This window comes from Typopeltis vanoorti, chromosome 17 (genome assembly GCF_054136105.1).
Source record: "Typopeltis vanoorti isolate ZY-2024b chromosome 17, IOZ_Tvanoo_1.0, whole genome shotgun sequence".
NCBI classification, from domain to species: domain Eukaryota; kingdom Metazoa; phylum Arthropoda; class Arachnida; order Uropygi; family Thelyphonidae; genus Typopeltis; species Typopeltis vanoorti.
The window spans coordinates 87,526,557-87,547,797 of record NC_143565.1 but is presented as its reverse complement, the minus strand read 5'-3'; the positions used below and the strand labels follow the sequence as shown (position 1 = coordinate 87,547,797).

General features: G+C 34.3%; 1 protein-coding gene across 3 annotated transcripts in view; it reads right to left on the bottom strand.

Moving 5' to 3' along the window:
* Positions 1 to 21,241, bottom strand: part of LOC150097606 (uncharacterized) — a 446,553-nt gene that overhangs the window by 410,348 nt on the left and 14,964 nt on the right. Inside the window, exon 1 of one of the 3 annotated variants that reach the window (XM_090406899.1) lies at positions 11,878 to 12,011. The exons of the other annotated variants lie outside the window; for them this stretch is intronic. The gene's annotated coding sequence lies outside the window, so the exon portion shown is untranslated. Of the gene's footprint in view, positions 1 to 11,877; positions 12,012 to 21,241 lie in introns of those variants that run through there. 3 annotated transcript variants of the gene reach the window in all.

Sequence of the window (21,241 nt, the reverse complement as noted above, 5' to 3'; positions counted from 1 at the left end):
TTAAGTGGTTGATGGACTGAGTCCTTGACTCTTTATCCCTTCATCTGGATTTTAGATTGTGGGTGATGAGATTATTGTGGGTAATTTACCCGCGCATTGTGAGCATTGAGGCTGTATCAGCTTTCTCTTGCGATGGAGGATTTCAGTTTTTAATGTTTGAAATGATCTGAGGGCTTGTAGTCCGCTGCCTGTCGAACTAGCTGATTTGGGTGATTATCCGTCATTGTGAAGAATTTCTCCGCAATGCTTGTCATTTAGGTCTTAATATCTGGAAGATTGGCTTCTTGATGTAACTGGATGTTCCTGATGAACCATGGGGCATTAAATGCCATTCTTAGGCATTTATTCTGTATTATCTGAAGTCTGTTGATATTGCTTTTAGTCGAGTGACCCCAGGTTGGAGAGGCGTAAGTTAGTTGCGGTCTGATTACCGATTTGAAAAGGAGGATTTTGTTCCTTATGCTTAGGAAGCTATTCCTATTCAAAAGTGGATATAGCTGTGCTATGGTCTGACTTGCCTTAGTGGCGACACTATCCATATAAGACTTGAAGTTAAGACGTCTATCAAGATGAACTCCCAAATATTTGGTAGAATTGCGCCAAGGGATGATTTTACCAAACATTTGTATGCTTGTATTCGGTTCTGCTTTACGTCTGGTGAAAAGCACTGTAGAGCTTTTGTTTGGATTAATTGCGATACGCCACTTGGTATACCAATCCTCCAATTCATTGACTGCTCTCTGCAGCTTGATTGTACCCAGGTGTGGATGGAGGGATTTGGCTATAATGATTGTGTCGTCGGCGTACAGAGCGGTGATAGCTGGAGACAGTTTGGGGAGATCTGCCATGTACGTAGGCTGTTCAATAAGTAATAAGACTATATTTATACAGAAAACAGATTACCTTTAATCGTCATCATTTACATGGTCTTTTTCGAAGTAACTACCGTGAGACGCGATGCATTTGTCCCAACGTTGCGTCCACTTGTTAAATTAAACACATGTGAAACTCCGTTTTTTGAGAGTTCTTTCAAAACCGCCTTCGCAGCTTTTACACATGCTTTGTTGCTTTCGAAATGGCGGCCTCTTAGTGGTTTCTTGAGCTGAGGAAACAGCCAGAAATCGCACGGTGCGAGATCAGGACTGTATGGAGGGTATGGCAGGCTATCTGTGTTGTTCTTCTGCAAAACGTCCACTACACAACCAGCAATATGTGGCCTTGCATTATCGTGGTGCAATAAGAAGCCATTCTTCAGTAATGGACGATTCCTTTTGACGTGCTTGATGATAATCGCTGCTGTGTTGATCATTGTCTCTGTGATGGACGTTGAAGGTCTTCCCTCACGTTCAAGATCTTCCACATTTTGCCTTCCTTCCTTAAAAGTTTTATGCCAGCGAAAAACACTTGCCCTCGACGTTGCTTCATCGTGGAAAGCTTCGCGTATCATGTTAAAAGTGTCCGATGCCGATTTTTGCAAACTCGCACAAATTTAATCGCATAACGCTGTTCCAAGGACGCTTCCATTTCGAAGACTGGTAGTGCCTCGTAGGCGCTCCGAAACAAGCTTGCGTTTAGTCACGTGACACTCTGGCACATCAGCCCGTATATGCCATCTATCAACCTCTTTTGTTAATACAGACAACAACATTTCTTTATTCCACAGAAATTAATATTGTGATGAGTGGTTTCGCCACAGTAAAATTAGTCTTATTACTTATTGAACAGCCGACGTATATGGAGAAGAGTAGGGGAGATAGTAAAGAGCCTTAAGGGACTCCGGCCGTGATTCTCCTCTCTGTGGATCTGATACCGTTGAGTTATTTTAAATTTTCTGCTATTTAGATATGATTTGATAAGTAGAACTAGTGGTAATGGAATACCAACTTCGTGTAGTTTAAAAATTAGTCCGTGATGCCACACTCTATGAAATGCCTGAGTGATGTCCAGGAAAACTGCGCCAGAGTGTTGGTGCCATTCATACCCTTGGGTGATATGTTCGATAACTCTGTAAATTTGTAGCGTTGTGGAGTGATATTTCCTAAAGCCGAATTGTTCATCTTGAATGATATGGTTGATATCTGTTGCCTCATGAACCCGTGTGAGAATAACATGTTCGGCTATCTTACCTATGCATGAAAGAATGTCTGTAATTTTCAGGAAACTGTGTATTTTTTCCAGGTTTGGGAATTAGGAAAACATCGGCAATTTTCCATCGCTCTGGGAAATAATTTAGCCGGAGGATGGCATTAATGATGGCTACTAGATGCATAACCCCTTTGCGAGGAAGTAACTTGAGTACCTTATTTGTTATTCCATCTGGACCCGGAGCCTTTTTGTTCTTTAGTTTTCTTAAAATCTCATATACTTCTGTTGGTGACACGGATTTGTTATTGGATTGGATTGAGGCATTTTGAGTTATTTTACGCACTTGGGCGTGAATTTTACTTATGAAATTTATATCTGCATTGACATAATTGGGGCTGCATTGTTTTTCTAAACTGTCAGCAAATGCTTCAGTTTTTTCCTCGTCGTTGTAGACAACATTAGATTCACCTTGGATTGGAGGAAATGTAAAACGCTTTGAACGGAGTGATTTTATCATTTTCCATATTGATTGATCTTCTGTGTTTAATTGGTGAATTTTGTTATTCCAGAGTTGGTTTTAGGGCATATCGAATCTGGTTTGTTGCTCTATTCATTGCTTGTTTATCCGCTAGGTCCATTGTTCTCTGATATTGTCTTCTTAATCTGTTTTTCTCTTGGATAAGACGTTTTATATCCTCTGGGAGTTTATTTGATGGTGTACATTTGGTTATATTTGTTACCTGCGTTATAGCTGTCAGTAGTTGTTTTTCAAGAGTCTTCACTGCTTTTTCTACATCTTCAGCAGATGTTATATGCGGTATTGGACCAAGGTTTTCCTGGAAGGCTGAGGGAAGTTGTTTCCAATTTATAAATGTGGTGGTGTTTTCTGTTAAATCTTGTATGGTGCCTAGATGTAATTTGATGGGGTTATGATCAGAACTTAAGTCGTTGATTGCTTGTATCTGATAGCTGTGCGCTATGTTTTTTTAATATAGCTATATCTAGTACATCAGGACGTCCGGTAGCTCCGTAATGTGTGGGTTCAGTGGGTCCTAGTACTGTTACATTTCTTGAAGTGGTGAAAGAGTTGAGTATTCTTCCGTTAATATTTGAGTTTCTGCTGTTCCAGACTGAATGTTTGGCATTAAAATCTCCGGCTGTAATCACTGCTCTGCCTGTATTTAGTATCACCTCTAAGTCAGATTCAAGGAGTTTTTTATTTGAGGAGTTGTAGGCTGCATATATCGTAAAGCTATTTGTGTTTTCCATATGTATTTCTATTCCTGTAGTTTCCATGTGTTCTGTTTGGGGTTCGGCTATTGAATTATGTTTTATGTTTCTTTTCACAAAGATGGCAGTGCCTCCACCTCTAGCAAAGCATCTGTCTGTACGGTAAGTGCTATAACCGTTGATTCTGATTTTGTCACTTGGACGAAGATGTGTTTCATTTATGAGGATGATGTCTGCTTGGGTTTCTGCTGTAAACTCCTGCAGCTTTTGTAATTTGATAGATAAACCATTTGCGTTCCATGAAACAATCTGTAACGATTTCGGTTTTCTTTTAGACTTATCCATTAAGAATTTCCATGAAGAGTGATTGTGTGTGCCTTAAGATGATATCCTTGGCTTCTTGAGTTGGGTTGGTCTGTTGGAGTTCAGCAAGCATTTCACCTAAGTGGCTTGTTATGTTCAGTAGGATAGGTTTGTTGGTTTGCCGTGACTGCTTTGGTTTTGGGTCTTTTTGGAAAGTTGATCTTGTAACTTGAGCTTCCATCCGTTGTGGAGACTATGGTTTGATGGGAGGACGCGTGTTCTTGAAGAGGCTTACTGGTGGTTTTGACTTGTATCTTTTGTCTTTTGGTTTTGGGGAAATGCTATACAGCCCCTATAGTTTGCAGGGTGTGGTCCTCCGCAGTTTGTACACTTTGCTGGAAGTGGGCGAGGTTTATGGCTGGCTATACATTATTATTATTTTAAAAATATGAATTTTCTAAAACGGTGTCCAATATTGTTATCATAAAAATTAAAATACTTAATGCTTAATGATCTTAAAACAAAAAAGAAATACAGAGAGAGAAGGTTGATAATAATGATTTTATAGAATATAATGAACTACAATTCTATTTCCGTTAAAATCTACAGAACCAAGTGCATCAATTTCTGTGTATGTTAGCAGTCATTTGAGAATGTATAAGTTATAGTGGAAATTTACATTACATTCATGTTTAGTTTTTGGACAACGATACTATAAATGAATAAATATAAATAAGTAAATAAATGTTTTACATCTATGCTAAGCATATCACTCATATATTCTAACACAAATTGTTTACTTAGAAGAATGCAAGACGGTCCCAACCATTCACCCATGACACCCAAAACAAGCGGGCAGGGTGAATAAGTAAGTAAAACCTCGCTCTTCGCTGCATTGATTAATGGTGATAAAAGTAGCGTGAACTGGAAGAAGGGATCGTCTGTATTGGAACCATTCTTAATAGCTTCAAGTGAGATAACATCTTTAGTTTCTTATAACCACAGTCCATCAAGGATTTTTTTCCTGATGCTTGCTACAGTCGCATTTCTTCGACCAATTTTCTAAATCAAATGCTTTATTTTGTATTTCATTATAAATACAATACTAAGTCCGAAATGCAGTGGCGGTCGGTGATAATTTCAAGTGGGGTGCTGCATATACAAATTAAAAAAAAATATTTTTTCCCCCTAATCAGTAACCAATTTATTAATAAATAAATAAATTTACATATTAAAAAACTGCTTTCTTAAAAATATTTCACTATCACCACGAACAAACACCAATAATAAAAGTTTCGTATCTCACAGAAATAAAATATCGGTGCAAACGAATATCGGCGAGTTTAGCTGCAATTGGCCGAACGCGATAATTCCGATACTGCGTTAGATCGCAGTGCATTTGTTTCGTAATCTAAAGCGTTAATCAAACAATTCCTATTATTAACTATTCAATCAATGTCGAAACATAGCCTGTAACCTTTAACATGTTGTACTGCATTTATATAATGTTGTGAGCATTGTTAGCATTTATAAACACAAAAACAAAATTTCATTTTTTAAAACATTTTTTCCTTGGGGATGCTGCAGTGTCGCAGTGCTTATGTACGGACCGCCACTGGTGAGATGCCAATAGAACATACGAAGTATTGTCTATCACCAAAAATCCCAGTTACCTAGTTAGACTTTTCAAGTCATCAAAATTTGCAATAGTTCATTTAGATTAAATGCTACACATATGCAGTACTGTAATAAGAATAATTAATGCCTTGCACGGATGACATAGTGTCGTATTTTTAGCTAATTGTGTATACAGTGTATTGTTAGATGTAAGTACTGCCTTTTTTTTATGTGGCTATGATATAATGTTACATTGTTAATTCACTTTTAGTGTTTGTTATCTTAGATGACTTCCCCCCTCTTGGTGTCCTTTTAACATTTTTTTCGCTCCTATTATTTTTTACACTAAGTGCACATGTCCCAAATCGATCTATCCTTGTTATGGCACTGCAAATAAGCTATTCATTGGATTTCATTTTGATTATCTAAAACTATGAACACAGAGGAAAAGAATTGAAGATTCTTCAGCTTGAAAATTAATTCAATTTCCATAATAAAAAAAAAAAATAACAACAGGAGATGAAATATTAATACACGTAATGAAATTTAATCCGTTGCTAACTTTAAAATTTTTTCTTTTCTTTTTTTTTTGTTTGTTTGTTTGTCTTCCATTGTTTGAATATTTCAAATAAGTTTACAAATGGACAATATCGAGAATTATGCAAACAAGATGAGTTCCAAAATCCTGCATACAAATGTTCCATTTTGTTATTTATGACTAAAAGCAGTGTGGCATTGCTATACTTTCAAAAAAAAAAAAAAAAAAAGGAGAGAGAGAAATGAACAAACACACAAAGTACGATAAACTGATGTGTGCAGAGTAAAACACGTAATTTGTATGCTCAGTAAGTTACTAACCCATGACCTACTTGGCAGTTTATTTCGAGATGGATGGACAGAGCTTTACTTTAAACAGATTGATTCTAATGTGATAGCAGAATCGGAAAAATGATGGCAGATGCATGTTACGGTACCTGTGCCTCATTGGAATAGTAATTCGAATCATGTGTGTGTGTGTGTGTGTGTGTGTGTGTGTGTGTGTGTGTGTGTGTGAGCATGCGTGCAATGTACAACAGACTTTCAATGTATCGATGCAACAAATAATTAAAAAAAGCATTAAACCAATAATAAACCTTCGCAGTATTTTTCTTATAAATAAATCATAGACTTGTGTGCTCTTTGTTTACAAAAGAAAGTTAACCTAACCATATTCCTATTCTATTGTTGCGTCCAATGCACGCAGTCATCCTGGATATTTATTTTCAGCTTAATACCGTCACCATGGAGACTTCGAGAATCATCATGAATGTTTCCACTTGAGCAAGTCGAACGAGCAGAGCCTCTCGTAATGATTAGGTCTTTTGGCCATCTTCTAAATTCCTATTCCCGTAAGGCTGATGGACAAACTGCACAAGATGTAGTGAGTTAGTTTAACTTATGCGCACTCCGATGGTTTTGTCCTAAGGGACATCCACGGAATATTACGTAAAGGAAATTATTTTAAAATTTTATTTGAAACCATACTACGAGATAGTCCGAATTTTTTTTATTCAAATAACATTACTGAAACCAATTTAAAGTTGTAACAATATAATAATAGATTTTATTTAATATGTCAAAGTAACATATTACATATGTAAAAATAAATAAATAAATAAAATAAAAAATAAAATAAGAAACAAGCGGAAAAAGAAAGTACATACATTTTATTTCTTTAATATGACCAATCACAGCCACTTGAGAAATAGTGAATGCGCAAGTCATGTGCGCATGCGCAAATATAGCCTTAGTTTGTTCTTTGGCTATCAGATGTTATCTTTCTTCCATTTGATTTCATATTCGACATCTAACTATTGTTTTATTTTTTAAATTTCGATCTTTCATTGAAGATTATTATTTACCCATAAAATGAGAGAAAAATAAAGTGTAAATTTACAGGAAAACTAAAAGAAGGAATAAATATTTGAAAAATCGTGTGGTGACGATGGTGTAAAGATGATTTTTCAAAGTACAAAAGATGAGATTTGCTCATGAAAATTATCTGAAGCCTATTACTTCATAAAATGAGCAGAGATAAATAGCCCTAGCAAATGCAATGATAAATTGATCATCATATCTCGACAAGTAAAATTTAATTACCAGCTGTTCATTTATAATGTGGTTACATAATATAATATGAAATCTAATTTCAATAAAAAAATCAGCAATCTAAACTAAACTAAAAAATGAAAGAAACTTAAAAAATTACTCGGCCACAGAAGGTTTTGTATGGTAATCATCATTATTTAAATAGGTGTTTTAATGAGTTAAAATGTTCAAACATTAATTGCTATATAAATATTAGTTATATCTTAATATTATTTTAAATAAAAATAAAATTTTGATAATTTTTGAAAACTTTTATTAGATTTTTAAATAAATGCTTAAACGCCTTTTTAATTCCTTAATAAAGACTACTAAAATAATATAGTAAAAATGTTAATCCTGGTTGAAGACTTCGGGGATTATGATTGATTCATTCAATCCAATACCCTTGGAGGGTAAGATGGCAATGCTGTAGCCAATGAAGTTCTAACTGAGGCTCGGCTATTGCAGTTACCCTCCTGCCATGATCAGAGCTTTAATTGCTCAATAATACCTTATCCTTACACTGTCCTCTACAGATAACGGGGAAGATGAAAAGCATTCTTGCTTCGCCCCTTTAAGCCAGTCCTTATAAGGACTATAAGGATAATCCTGGTTGAAGAGAATTGAATCGACCTATATTATGGAATATTATCTTATTCCATAATTCAATTCGGTTTTAAAATATTATTTTTTAATTTAAACCTATATTAAAAATTTTGTTGGAGGAGAGTCCTTTTTAGGACTTCCAGGGTAACGAATGGCAATGCTGTAGCCAATGAAGTTTTAACTGAAGCTCGGCTATTGCCGTCACCCAGCCATGACTAGAGCTTTTAGCTCAATAACACCCCATCCACACAGATTTTCTTCATTCAGATGACGGGATAAAGAGTCAAGAACTCAGTCCATCGCCCAGTTCTTTTTAGAAGTTTTAAAACCTTACTCCTGGGAGGGTAATGGATGGCAATGCTGTAGTCAGTGAAGTTCTAACTGAGGCTCGGCTATTGCTGTTACCCTCCTGCCACGATCCGAGCTTCAATAGCTCATTAACACCTTATCCCTACACTGTCCTCTACAGATAACGGGGAAGATGAAAAGCATTCTTACTTCGCCCCTTTAAGCCAGTCCTTTTAAGGACTTTAATCCTAGTTGCTCTTTGTGATATTTTAATAAAATATTTTATATTCATTACTCTTATTTCTATGTGAAAAAGTAATTAATAATAAATATTTGTCTTTATTAACATTAATGCAAAAAGGGGTAAGAAATATCTAAAATCAAAACATTACTATTTTTCTTCGTGCCTGCTTATAAAATTTTTAAGAAGACTAACATTCAAGTATCTCTAAAGCAATATTTGTAAATCGAAATTGTTAACATGAGTGCTGATAATTATGGACAGTTCGAGCAAACAATGTACATTAGTATGGATAGACAAGCATCAGGTAGACAGGAGAAAAGTGTTCTTTTTAAATAACAGCCGATGGTAACTGGGCTTTTTTTGAGAAACACTTACTGTTAGGATTTATTTTATAGGCCTGCATTAGTAACAGTAATGAATGAAGAGATAGTGCGGTAAGTTTAAAATTCAATGGTATATTGATGGTGATTGATTGACTGCAATTATTATATCTTTTGGCTGTTCGGAATTATGGCCGAAGTAGTAAAGGCTACGAGTCGAGTGTATTAAGTCTGTTAATTATATTAATACTAAGCTGGCCTGGTTGGCTGAGTTGTTAGCATATCAGCTCTCCAGTCAAAAGGAGCTGATTCAAATCACGACGTGGGCATGGATGTTTGTGATTGTCCATGGAAATAATGGTGGTGGCGGGCGGTAGATGGTGTTGGTGTAGTTGCGGTTCGTTGTAGTTGGTGGATTGAGTGGTGGAGACAGAGAGTTGTAGAGCAGGTGCCCTCCCTCGGTAATAGTTAAATTAATTAGCCGGTCTAGTACGGTGGTAAAAGTGTTTTTTCCCTCGCAAACTTTTTTTTGTTTCTGAAAATAAAAAGATGGACCAGATAGCACACAAACTGACAAAGAAATCTATCACGATGGGATAGAAGTAATGTTTCCATTTATTTCTATTGACATCCTTCTGACATTTCGTGCAAAAGAAAACATTCGAGAAAGCTCTTAAATGAGATTTTTAATGTAAAATGAGGTTTTTCCCTGTGCATTTTTACACAATACCACATGATGGCAGTTCTCATGTACTCGTCACTCGTAAGGCTACAAAGCAGTGAATTCAACTATAGATGATGACGAAGGATGGAAACCGACTACCCACTGATTTCCTAAAGTTAAGGATAAAGAAATTCGCCTCTGCCAGGAGAATGAAAAGACACTAAAGAATTTATTATCGTCGTCTTTATTATTAATATTTAATTATTACAGTTGAATGATTAAGCCATTACAATTTTTAAATTCAAGTTTTTTTAAAAAAAAATTACGGAGTAATCAGATAATATTAAATAAACATTTACTTTTCTTTCCATTAGTCATTTGGAACTCACCATGGGAACTGCATAAAGTTATATAAATAAAGAAATAAATCTAAGTCGATTTTAGTTGTAAAATCGACTATATCTTCATAAAAGCTAACCCAAGCTTCGAAGGAGGTGGGATTAAATCGCCTCACTCATCCACACGTAATCTTCATAATCAAAGACTGCAGATTATGTAACAAAACAGTCAGTACGGTGAATAATAATAATGAAGATAAAGATGTTAAAAATAAAGTATATGAATTTGTATCCAAAGAAAAAAATTTTGAAAAGAAATAATGTGCCTTAAATTGCGTACAGTATAATGTACAAAGCATCAAGTGTAATGTGCATTAATTGTAAATACCCTGTACGATGAAAATAGAAAAATTGTTATTTTATACATAATGTGTAAACATGCAAAAAATGTCTGTAATAATCATTTGTAACAATCATACGTATGTAATTTATCTGAGACAAATAAATTACATACATATGATGATGTGTATGTAATTTATCTGAGACATTATTATTATTATTATTATTATTATTATTATTATTATTATCCATTATTCAATTTTTCCGTGTAATCTTCATTGTTAATATTAGGAGAACACGTGTTGTAAATATAGATGCAAAAAAAAAAAAAGTATTATTATCAAAATTTTAATTGAAATGCAATGTAGAAAATGAATCACATATGCAGGACTTAGTGCTGAATTTTGTAAAAATTACAAGTTGGAATGTCACTAAATATGATTATTGTAATCATGTAAATATTTCAGAAATCAAATAAATTATTATTATTATATTTTAAATCATTGAGTTACGTATAAGAAATGACATAAAGACAGCTAGTCAAAAGAAGTAAGAAGAGAAAAGTGGATGGTTAAAACTTCCACGCTCCAAATTATAAACCTGCACTGCCGATATGACTCAAGCCTAAATATTATTATATAAAGCTGAAGCACGCGCTTCTTCTTTCCGGTTTTCATAAATAACAGAGCGCATGCTTGCTAGACGCCATACGTCAGTAGCAGTAAATGACTCGTAGCAGTAGAATCAAAGAGCATGGAAATACCTTATGTATTGCTAGAGATACGCTTTAGCAGACAGTTGCTTGCCAGTGAGAGGAGAGCCGTCCGTGATTATGACGTAGCCTTTAAGATGCAGAGCCAATTCCCTGGGAGTGAGAGAAGAGAGTTTCCTTGCATAATAAAGCACTTAAACGATGCTGTATCCATCTAAAGTGGCAGAATGTAGGTCTAGTTCTTCACTACTGAAACTGGAAACTGTTCATTACTCTGAAAACAGTTCGAGGTTCGAAGGAAAACTCGCCAGAATGTCAAACGAGGTCGTTAGCTGAGGATTCCACTCGTAACGTTATGCCTGGACAGGAGAATGTTGATCGTCACAACGTATCTACCAAAGTTTGAACCTGGGAAATTATGTGTAGAGTGTACTCGGCTGGTGTTATCCTTTATTTGATAAGGAAAGGAAACAATTTCAACAACGGAATTTATCCCGACTCACTTTCAACTGCCCATCAAACATTCTCTCTGCCTGCTTATATAAGTCTGCTTAAGACTCGAACATACGAAGAATGTAAATCAGTTTTCATAGCGTTAGCTTTCTGTTAAATTCTCAAGAGATGCATTAGGTAATTCTTTTCTTTTGGCAATATTACGCTAGGGAATTCTCAGTTCCGTTTCGAAGCATTCAATGAATGAAAACTTAATTCACAAGTCTAGAAAAAAAAAATCATTAATTACGAAGTTCGCCAATAGATGGTGCTACTGTAGGCAATATTAATTATTTGTTTTGTTAGGCAATTGGAATAACGAAATTTTTTTGCTAGCTTACATTTTATTATAAAATCAGATAGAGGGCGCATCTTCAGTTTCGTTATATTCGTATTCAGTCTAACACGTTTAACTAGACTAGTATATTAAAAAAAAAACAAAAAAACTCCTTGTTGTTTACAATTATATATTGAGCACATATTTAAGAGGATTAACATAAACATTTCATTACCTATCCTTTGACAATACGTTCTCCGGTTGTAAATATTCTTCCTTCATTTGGCATGTAAACCGAAGCCAAAGATGGATTCCTTTGCCTTATTTAAAACTGGGACAATACTTCACAGACGAATACGGTTACCCTATTTAAACGATCTCATCTTGAATGATTTGGAACACAAGCAGCTGACTTTCTCGAAATAAATGTAGTAGCAGTAGTATTGCGCATGCGTATTTCACCTGTCACAAACATCCAACGCAATCACTTCGTATTCATTTAAATCAAAATAAGGAATTGCTTTGAGCATAAATTATTGCAAATCATTATACTGTATAATATTCAGTTTATCAATTTGATTTTGTTAATCAAATTTCGTTTTGAATTAATTATCGATACGCAACTATCATAGTACATTTTTCAAATCTGAAGACCTATGAAAAGCATGTATAGCCATATAGCCAGTATTTGTGAAGCATTTAAAAAATCAACTTTATTAAAGTTCGTGCTTAATATCGAATTCAACAAATTATTATGTTCTTGCCATAGTTACTATAATATAATATAATAATAATATAATAATCATCAGCATCCTTATAAGTTCTTGCCATAATTACTATAATTACTATAATATAATATAATAATAATCAACAGCACTCTTATAATACTTTCTTTTATATCAATGACATATTAAAATTTTTATGGTGTACAAACTTTGTTTTAGGTATATTTTACTATTCTAATTTATTTTACATCATTAACGTTTATTTTTAATTACGATTATAAATGAATATTATGTATTATTAAAGCAATATAGAAAACAATACTGTCATACCACCGACTTTTTTTTTAAATGTTTATTACTGAATTAATTCTAAAGGATGTTAAATCACAAAGTCATACGGAAGTGTATTGCAATTACTGTACATTGGAGATTGACAGAGATTTACTGCTTGGAACAAACAGTGCCAACATTAGGTTATTTCTTTCTCTAACAAGTAGAAAATTAATCGGAACAATCATAAATTTTTTTTAAAAAAATTCGCAATAGTATTCTTGGAGTGACGTCATCTACTATCCATAATAACCTTAAGTCTAGAGCCATTTCTGACTTGAATATTTTTTTATTGTAATTTATTGTGATTTTTATTTATTATTATTTATTTAATCTTTATTTCTTAAAAAAATCTTAAAAGAAACGATAATTAATATTTATTGATATCCTATACTCGATTGGTAGAGCCTATGCTACTAATGGCTCGCAAAAAGTTAAGCAAGTTTGAGCACGGTTAGTAGTTGGAAGGGGTTTCAATCGTTCGATGCTGTTGGCACACTCTCCCTCTATGAGTCTTTGGACCCTGGAGGTGTCACATAATAATAATAATAATAATATTTTACTTGGAACTCATTCACCAACAAAGCACTCGCAACTGACTGTAGCAACCCACTCCACTCATTCACCACTCTCCAAGCAAAAAATCTGGTCCTCACGCCCTTGCTAACCTTACTTCATTTTCATGGATCATCTCCCTACTATATGCATTCCTAACATTATTCATGCACTGAAATATTTCCTCCACATCAATCCTATAACTCCCCCCTCAAGCAATTTATATGTCTTTATCGTATCCTCCCCTTATCTGCCGACAAACCAGCCTCTATAACTCACAAATCTTCAATCTCTCTTCATATGGAGTATCACACAGACGTGCCACCATCTTGGTCACTCGCTTCTGAATCCGCTCCAACACATCTTCCAAGAAACTCAGGAGAAAAGATCTATGCGCAATCATCCAGATGAGGCTTATTAGAACCTTATAAAGAGGAATAATAACCGCTGATTATTCTTCAATAACCAGATAGTCTTATATAGTTATTGAAGAACATCCTGACATGCAGAGATTATCAGGCTATCATCTACGGGAATCTGCTCCTGAATAAATATTGTTTACAATTTCTCCATCGACTCTTACCCAAGTCACCAACTTCATATCCATACCCATTTGCTGTAATTTTATGTGTCCGAATTCAAAGCGGTATCCTGTTAGCCGCCTTTGCGAAGTCTAACCGTGTCACCGTGTATACGATCCAATCACTTTATTATAAAAACTGAGTCAGTTACTGGAGCACGAGCTGTCCTTCTCAAAACCATGCTGTCCTTCCATTCCTCTCCTCCTATTCCTCAAGTTTGTCTTTAATCAACTTCTCTAGTATCTTGATCACTACTCCTCAAATGCTAATTGTTCGATCATTTGCTACTTCTGTCTTGGAACCCCCTTTATGCAACGGAACTGTTCCCCTTCCCCTCCATTCACTTGAGATTCATCTAGAGCAGAGATCAAGATTCAAGAATCTAGTCAAAGGCAATACGGATTCTTTTAGTATATTCTCGTAATACGCGAGCTAATGTCCTATCCAAACCAATAGCTGTATTGACATCTGTAATATCGCACCTATTCTCAATGTTCTTTCTTCCTACATCCACATTAACCCCTGTCTTGTCTATTACTAAAATATCTTTACCTAGATGATACACCCTTTGCGAAGTGATTACTCCATAATTCAACTATTTCGTTTGCTTCAATCTCCTCCCTTCCATCTACTACAAAACTCTCCCACTAAGCACCTTATATGTCTATGATCATTCTTTCTTTTACTTGCCATGGAACGTAATAACTCTTTCGGATTACTCTTGGTTCATTTGGCTAACATCCTCTTTAGAATAGCAAGTCAGATGAATAGTCCAAAGATGTATTTTACGTTACGAAAATCACGACAGGTACGAAAAATCATAAACATTAAAGAACAAAGTCAGTGTCAATATTATTAATGAAGGAAAACTGGAACAGTTTCTGGAAAACACACACACACACACACACACACACACACACACACACACACACACACACACACACACACACACACACAAATTAATTTTACCGTCTGTGAATCATCACTCGCATCCGCTTTAAAATTTTTTTCCATTGCATTAATGTTTAAAATATGAAATAAACGAAAGAACTCTAAGTTTTAAATGTTAAAAATAATAAGAACATCAAGGATAAAATAGAACAAAAAAAGGTGGAACGTATCACCAAGCTCTCAACGTCTTAGTGGCTTCGATACAATATTGAACATCCCAAACATCTAATTTCACTTGACGCATCTAAAATCATAAAATTCAACTGAAGATACTACTTAAAAGTAAACAAAATTTCACCTCATGAGCTGACGATTCATGTTCCATATCACAACTGTTACAATAAAATTTTAATTCAGTTTTTATAGCGATGATTATTTCTTAAACGTTTTGAGATCGGGGAACCATCGCATAAAAGTATTTCCTTTTCGCGGAATCCCTTTGAAAAATTTCATAAGAATTATCGGAAAATAACGGATCGTCATCTGCAAAATATGTAATCAAGAAAACGTATGAAGCATATTACAAATAAAGTAATCTAAATATTTTAAAAATAGCCAATTTAATAAATATTAGTATTCCCCCCATTCAATGAACTTTTCTTTTTTTTTTTTTTTTTTTTGTACAAGTTTTTGCAGAACCTTAGGATTCCGTGAAATACAGCTCTGGACTAGAGAACTTTTTCTCAGAACTTTGTTCATTGAGTGTTTCAGAGTTACATCGTTGATGCAAAGTAAGCAAAATTATTCTCCAGGAAGAAACTCATGTTTTGAACCAAGAAAAATCGACGCTTCAAAATATCTAGTGATAGATTTAGGATGACGTTGTGGCAGTTGAATGCCTTTTTGTGACACATTTTGTGTAAGCGAAATGGGGAAATTTTTAAGAAACGACTCTAATGTCATAGGACGGAAGCAGACCACCAAAGGATCCCCCTCCCTCTCCCCCAAAAAAGCAAGGTTCAAAAATGTCGCCTGTTTAAAGGATAAAGGAAAATAAAGGATATAGGGAAGGATAAAGGAAAATAAAGGATATATGAAAAAGATAAAGAACAAAGGATAAATAAACAGGATAAAGGAAAATAAAGGATATAGGGGAAAATAAAGGATATAGGGGAAAGATAAAGGAAAATAAAGGATATATGAAAAAGATAAAGAACAAAGGATAAATAAATATGATAAAGATAAAGAACAAAGGATAAATAAATATGATAAAGGAAAATAAAGGATATAGGGAAAAATAAAGGAAAATAAAGGATATAAGGAAAATAAAGGATATTGGGGAAAGATAAAGGAAAATAAAGGATATATGAAAAAGATAAAGAACAAAGGAAAAATAAATATGTTAAAGGAAAATAAAGGATATAGGGAAAAATAAAGGAAAATAAAGGATATTGGGGAAAGATAAAGGAAAATAAAGGATATATGAAAAAGATAAAGAACAAAGGATAAATAAATATGATAAAGGAAAATAAAGGATATAGGGAAAAATAAAGGAAAATAAAGGATATAGGGAAAATAAAGGATATTGGGTAAAGATAAAGGAAAATAAAGGATATATGAAAAAGATAAAGAACAAAGGATAAATAGATAAATAAAATAAGATAAAAAAATAGATACATTTCTTTTTGGAATTCAACTTTGCAGAAACTTAATTTTCAGCACCAAAATGTTTTTCTGTGTGCTTGATTTTATGAAGTTTGATGAACAGAAGTACTTAATTCAATTTTTGTTGGTGTTCTTTTGCATCGTGACACTGCCCGACCCCATGATGAAATTCTTCTTCATATCCTACAGAACCTGAAAAATCACAAAATAGCTAGCGTAGATAATATTCTATGAAATACTCAAATAATATAAATGCTTTACGGTGGCTACACTGCCTAATTCAGAAGGCCTGGTCAGAAGGTCGAATTCTGGATGAAGTAGAGCTCTCATACTACCCACTGTAAGAAAGGAAGTAAAATTAAATGCGAGAATTGCAGAGAAATTTCTCCCAATGACTCTTTCAGGTAAGCTTTATACGACTTTGTCTGAGAAGAGGATAAAAAACTGTGGAAGGAAAATTGAACAGAACAAGTTGAGTTCAGACCAAATAGAGGGTATCCAGATCAGACCACTACTTTAACAGAAATAGTTGAGAAGTCAAAGTGATAGTTGAGATGATTTCATGTAAAATCAGAGATGCATACCATCTCTACTGGTATGCATCTCTGATTTACAGTATGATCCATCTCAATGGATCATACTGTAAAGGAAAGTTACGTTAGGCCTGATATCAAAGTTAGAGATGTTAATCTCGACTTTATGCAGATGCTGTTATGCTCATAAATAAATCCAATACACGCCATCGGGATTATTTAAACTGAATAACTGACGTAATCAATTTGTTATGAAAATCAGAAAGTAAAAGACCATAAAAATAGGTGGAAATGTTGATTCAAATATCAGGATCATTTTGAATGGGTAACTTACAGAAGAAGTAAAACCTATAGGCACAATGTTTAGTGGAGATGGTCAATGAAATATGGAATTAGACAACAGAATTAGCAAAGATGGTATGGCGGGCAGTCAAATGAATAAATTTTTATGGAAAAAAGAAAGAAATGAGTCGAACATTAAACTAGCAGTATACAAGACAATGCTTAAACCAGTTATGGATCGGAGAGTTGGGTTAGAAATAAAGCAATTGATCAAAGACTAGAGAACTCTGACATGAGAGTCCTGAGAAAGATTAGGGGTATGAACAGTTGACATCAATGGCAATATCAAACGCAGTTTTTTTTTTTTTTTAGTAAATTTTGTAACTAATTAATTTATATTGGTTTCCAGAGGTATTCATAATACAACATGGGGGGGGGGGGGGAAATGCTTATCTGATTTAAAAAGTGCTCCAATGGTAGATGTTCGCATTTCATCGTGAGTCATCGACATGCCTTCGGGTATTATCGTGTGATACGCGTGTTAAAGATTTGCCATTCCGGAACTACAACGATTGCATACCATAGTGCATGCTTTATTAAAATGACCCACATGTTAACTGGAAAAGAAAGAAGAGCGTAGTGGCGATGAAATCGCAAAACTTAGCCCGTTTCAGAATTAAAACTACTTTTTATGCCCGGATGTATGAAGGAGATGACGACAAAATGGATTCTCTCATCTTGTGAAAATTACAAACTGTTTGTTTCAGTACTGCGCGCGCTGAAACTAACAACAATGCATTTTCCTGAATACAAAATTCATTTAATAACAATAGGAATAGTAGTTTGTTAATAATCAACTTTTATATCATTTATTTATTTATTTATTTTTAATGGTAAATGTAATTCATTACAGGGCTTGTAGAGTTCTTTGATTTTACATTATTTAGATTGTTCAAATGCATTTTTGAATGTATTTGAATAACGTATTTAAATCCATTGTAACTGTTCGGAATTCGTATGATGGTTAACCATCATACGAATCCTGTGGCTGGACATTGTCTTGTTTAACAAAAATACGTCAAAGACTTGTTCCTTTTTGAAAACCTAATTCAAGAGGAAAAAACAGAAAAAAAAAGCACTCGAATTTATTCTATCAATTTTGATAGAATCCTTACCTTTCCCTCTTTGATAAAGTCAAAGAAACAGAAGATAAACGAGGTCAATCGGCCGTGTCTTTATCTCACTCTCAGCAGCTAATAAAAGTGAAAATATCACACACACACACACACACACATATCTTTTCTATTTTATATGTTTCAATCATAACATGTTTCTTTATCCTTGGACTGATGTAAAAAAAAATGCAAACGTATATTCAAAAATATAAAATTAACTCATGATACTGTCTTGACAGCTGAAGGAGGCATCCATCATTTATTTTGTGATAGGATAAAAGCAGACTTAAAAGGAATATATTCATTAGTTTAATAAAGTGACTACGAAAATATCCATATTTCAAAAAATTTGTCTTAAAGAACAACTATTTTTCTGAATATAAAAAATAAATAAGTTTTATTTTTTAAAATATCTGTAAAATAAAGTATTTTTTGAGACTGACTTTAAAAAATGTCAAAAAAAAGACAGTCAGACACCCGACACCATTAGGTTTATTTCATAATGATAATTATATCTTAAAAGGAGGCCTGTGGCCATCGTTTTGTTCAAACAGAATAAAAAGTGATTGCCTTGCAAACGTCCGGACGTCTTTATTATTCGGATCAAATATTCAGATGATTATTGTCACAGCAGTCGTCCTTTAACCAAATATCCATTATCCATTATATATCAATTACAAATAAAAATGATCAAGTGAACTCAAAACTGACATGAAGCAAATAAGAATATGTACTTTCATATATTTAATATCCGCTCACCGCAGAAAACTCTTTTGTTTCAGAATTTATCAATATGAAAAGATAGGAATCATTACTGACGTAATGGTTGCGAAGCAAAGATGGTTTTCGAGTGAAATTGGTAAAATGAGCATATGTCAAATACAAATACATTTCCATTCCCTAGGTCTACATGGGAATGGAAAAAATCAGTTTATATACCTTTATGGGAGAAAGGCGATGCAAGAGAGTGCGAAAATTACAGAACTATAGCACTGATTTCTCATGCAAGTAAAGTCTTACTTAAGATCATTCAGAAAAGACTGGAACCATTGATGAAGAAAGAAATGCCAGATGAACAGGCAGCATTTCGAAAGGGCAGAGGAACAAGAGATCAGACCGCCAATTGGATCATGTGAAACTGTGGAATGTGTTAAGAACAGTGGGAGTCCCAGAGCATTTCAGTATCCTTCTGAGGAATCTTTATTATGAACAAGAAGCTACTGACCGAACAGATCTCGGGGAAACTGAGTACTTCACAATAGGTAAAGGGGTGCGACAAGGATGTATTTTATCTCCGTACCTGTTTAACTTGTACAGCGAATACATTTTAAGAATGGCAGGGCTGGAGGAGTCTTTAGTGGGAATTAAAATTGGTGGAAAAAATATTAATAATTTGCGGTATGCAGATGATACCACCTTGCTAGCAGAATGCAAAGAAGATTTGAAGGAACTTATTATGAAAGTTAAAGAAGAAAGTGCTAAATATGGTCTTAAACTTAACCTCAAAAAGACAAAAGTTCTGGCAACATGTGAACTTAATGATTTTGAAGTAGATGGGGAGAAAATGGAAGCAGTTAACAATTTTGTGTTCCTAGGTTCCCGAATAGATAAAGATGGTTATTGTACTGAAGAAGTTAGAAGAAGATTATTACTCGGATAAAAAGCAATGACAAATTTAAGCAAGATCTTTAAAGATAAAGTTATTAGCCTCGCAACAAAAATCAGAATCGTGAAACCAATGGTATTCCTTGTACTTGTTACTAAAGTTACTAATCGTGCGTTTTGATTAATGTGATATTTTTTTGGGGAATTCCGAATGATTTTTAGAGGTAAGCTATTGACTATTTTTGCACTTATATTGTTTAGCTGGTAGACTATTGCGTTAGCCAACGCTTGGCATTGCTGACAGTTCTCTACGGCTGAGAGATTCTCTACAGAAATTTTGCTGGCAGGTCTCTAGACCTGCGGGATTTATATTTGCGCTCAAAAAAGCAGTGCTCTTCTGTTCACAAAAAATTCAACATCTCCCAAAGAAGACATCTTTCTATTTAACATCAGGATTCCCTGGAAAATAGAAACCAAATATCTCGGCGTACTGCTAGATAGAAAACTAACCTTCAGCCCGCATACAAAATCCTTATGTGCAAAGGCATCAAAAGTCATAGCTTTACCCTCTTATCAATAGGAACAGCAAACTAGATATTAAAATCAAATTGCTCCTCTACCAGTTGATGATTCGTCCCATTATCACTTATGCGTCCCCCGTCTGGAGACATACTTCAAGCTTAAATATCCTTAAACTGCAAAACAAATGCTTACGCATGATCTTAAATGCTTCATGGTATATCAGAAATGTTCAACTTCATCGAGACACAAATGTCCTTTGTATCTACTCTTTTCTTCAATCTTTCGCAGTAAAGTACCTCTCAAAATCGTCCTCACATCCAAATAAATTAGTCCAACAAGCAACAAATTATGATGAATCGGAATTATGCAAATATAGACGACCCTTTCAAGATCTATAACTTGCCCAACTGGGGCTAGCACGTATTTCATAAATTACTCTTAGGAGTATTGCAAATTTGAGTTTTTTTTTCTTATTATTAACTTTATGTCAACATCCAATTTTCATCGGAATTCTTTATTTCTGAGGCCTCCAGTCTGAGAGTAAACATTCCAGTTTTCTAAGGCATCGCCGATTGCATTTAGCTTAGATCACACATTCCTGAATGAACACTGTCAAGTCTCTTCATAATATCTTCGTTTTTAACATAATTCTACCATTGATCCCATCTGCTCATTCATTTGATCTTTCTCCAACTCTGTAGCCTCCAGTCTTTTCTCAAGTGTTTTATTTCTAAC